This window comes from Arvicola amphibius, chromosome 17 (genome assembly GCF_903992535.2).
Source record: "Arvicola amphibius chromosome 17, mArvAmp1.2, whole genome shotgun sequence".
In the NCBI taxonomy this organism is placed as follows: Eukaryota; Metazoa; Chordata; class Mammalia; order Rodentia; family Cricetidae; genus Arvicola; species Arvicola amphibius.
Window position 1 is genome coordinate 34,892,448 of NC_052063.2, and position 3,388 is coordinate 34,895,835.

Genomic DNA, 3,388 nt, shown 5'->3' on the forward strand with positions numbered 1-3,388 from the left:
ACACACTGATTAGATTATACTTGCTAGAGAGAAAACAAACTAAATCTCTTCTACCTCTTTCTCTCTATGAGTGTCTCTCTGTCTCTTTTTCTCTTTTCTCTCTCTCTCCTTCTCTCTCCTCATGATCTAGACCCTTTGGCCTTAGACTTCCAGTCCTCCTGTTCCAGCCTCCAGAGTGTTGCACACAGCCTCTCCTTCTTCTAGTTTTTTTCTAAATTTTTAGAAATATCATACATGTTCTTTTGAACTTTAATTTCTGTGTTCACAGTTCATAGTAGGTTAGGCAATGGAAAATTACAAGACTGATAATTTTGTATCCTGCTAGTTGCCCTTTCCAGCTTTTGTAATTGGAAGGTAATTGCTAAATCGTTATAGGTCTCCATTTCTGAAAGAGTGATTAAGCATCTAAAATACAAACAAGCGATAAGAGTAATTGAGAACGAGCCAGCAAGATGACTCATCAGGTAAAGGTCATTGAGACCAGGCTTGACAACCTAAGTTTAGTCCTTTGGACCAACATGGTGGAAGAAGGCGGAAACTGGTTACCAAAATTTATCCTGTGACCTCTGCACAAGGATCGTGGCATGGTGCACATGAGCGTGCATGCACCCCCTCCCACTAAGTGCAATTTACAATAATTGATATGAATTTGCAAAACTTCTGGAGTATAGTAATTTTACAAAATAACCTCGGTTTTATAGCATGCATTTTATTATAATATAATAAATGTAATAAAATATAAATGAGAAAACAAAATAATTTAATAATTACCTTACTAAATTGAATTTGCTTTTATTTCTTTAGTATCATTGAATCTTTCTATTTTTGGTAACTCAGTGAAAATTTCTTTGTAGGTAGGATGGTTCTGTTAGACACACACATATTTAAGATTGAGTATGTTTTATAAAATATGAAATAATATTTTATTGCTGTCGATGGTGGACCAATGTTATCTGTGACTCTTTATTATCATCTTTAATAGCACTGACATTAAGCAAGTCTTTTTACACTTGTTTTCTATGCTTTGCCATAGTGGTTTTAATGTTTGCTACCTTTTAGTGATAATGACCTATCCCTTACCCCTCACAAGCAAAACTCCACACAGAACCTCTCTTTATAAAATTGATGTAACTTGATTTCTAGGAAGGAAGGCTTAAATGATGGACTTTTTGTTCATTTATTCTTTATGACTACTTGTGTACCGATGGTTCAGAAATCCCACTCTGCAAAAGTTAGTTGCAATAATAATTTGTATCAAACTTATTTAGGAACACAAGCTGTGCCTCGTAGAATAGCATCGTGATGAGAGACCTAAGTATCAGTTCTGTGTCATCTTTATCCATTCAAGCTCCTCACTGGATCTAGTGTGCTTCCAATGCCTTTGAAAGGATCTTTCTCAGGAATCCGATTGTACAGCACGGGCTTCCCGTGTCCCTGCCTTACCTTATATAGATATATCTAATCTTACCTTCTTTCCATAAAACTGTTTCTCTCCGGTCTCTCAAGGTGACTTGAGTGTCAATTCCAAATTTTCTTCACATTGCCCTGTGCTTCTCTGCCCTTCAGTTGGTTGAACTTGAATTTGATGTGATGCCGGTGATCCCTCGAATGAAAGGAGATCACTAAGTTGACCATTTTATCTAGTAGTTATCTTTTCTACACTTTATGTGCATATTAAGTATCATTAAGAAACTACTTTCTCATGATCTGAGGCTCTTCTCCCTATGAGCTCAAAGATACACCCATTACATTTCCTTCTCTTCCCCTTTCACGTTGAAAGTTTTCACAGATCACGGACTTACTCTTTACCAACATGAAGGGAATCAATATTCACATAATGTTTAACGAAAGTAAGAACACATTGCCATTCATTTCTTCCTATCATATTGGATCACCAGAGCATCCTCCTCGGGCACCTTTAATTACCGAGTTTGCATTTTGGAAAGTCATGAGGTGTTGCTGGTGCTTCCAGCAGAAACGCACATAAAGTTGCTTCAAATGAGCAAAATTTAGGTTTCCGTCTCTACACTTCATTAGCATTAGCAAGCTCCAGTCTCATAGCAACCCAGATCTGATGATGAACACCTGCCAGCCCAGATGGTTTGGGGAGAAAATTCCTAACTAAATACAACAAAGTTCTGTTGTTGAGCTGCCCAAACCATCACTTAACAGGCATGCTGAAAAAAAAAAGGAAAGAATGAAAAAATCTACAAAGGTACACTACAGACTCTTAACAGGAAAAAAGAGGGAGGGGCGTTTTTTTTCAGCTGCTGTCACTACTGACATCTTATGCTCCAACCTTTTCTATTTGTACACACAGTATATGGGTATTTTATCACTATGAGACTACAGATGGCATTGGAAGTCAACTGGCACGGATAGCGGAGAGTAACAAAATCAATAGCATCTGCACAATTAGGGAATGAATGAATAAATGCACAAGTTTTCATATTTCTTCTTAGATAAATCTGTGCCTTTTCCCTAAAGAATTAGCCAACACACACACACACACAGAGAGAGAGAGAGAGAGAGAGAGAGAGAGAGAGAGAGAGAGAGAGAGAGAGAGAGAGAGAGAGAGAGAGAGAGAGAGAGAGAGAGAGAGAGACATGGGGGATGGAGAGGGAGGGAAAGAGGGAGAGAGAATGAGGGATCTGGTTATCCTTGTTGAGTGACTACTTGCTTTAGAGACCCAATTGAACCACTGAACAAAATCTTCCAATAGTCCATTTTCTGCTAAATAGCTACTAAATTTCTCCTTAGTGTGGCAATATAAACTCCCTCGAAAGTTCTCTTTATATGTATGTTGTGGTTAATCATAATTATTGGCTTGACTGCATCTGCTAAGGACCACAAAAAAGCATACCCCTGTTTTTTGTCACTGCTGGTGTTTCTAGAAATGGTTGAAGAATGGGAATTCCAGCCCAAAGAATGCTTCTAGCCCCTTATATATTCATTTTATAACTGCATTGAGAGGTGGGGAAGGCCAGGTGGTTAGAACTCGTTGGAGGAAGGCGGTGAAGTAGATCACTAAAGAAAGGTTTCTGGAGGACAGACTTTGCCCTAATCCTTTCTAGTCTTGCTCTCTCTGATTTCACTTTGCTCTCAGGTGGATAGCATTTGAAGGATGCTAAAAACTGAAATCTCACACTAGCCCAGAATTGAGTATAATAAAAAGTTATTTATTTAGAGGGAGACTCACAAGTCACAATCCTCTGCTAGAAAGGGGAAAAGCCAAGGAAGAGGCCAGACTTGCACTTTACATAAGCATATATAGTATAAGAAGCCACGCCCAAGTGGGCAGGTAACTTAAAAACTACTGGCAGTAGGAGTTCCTACAGCATTCCCTCAACTTGAGACTTACACCATGATGTGTCTGCTCCACCATGGC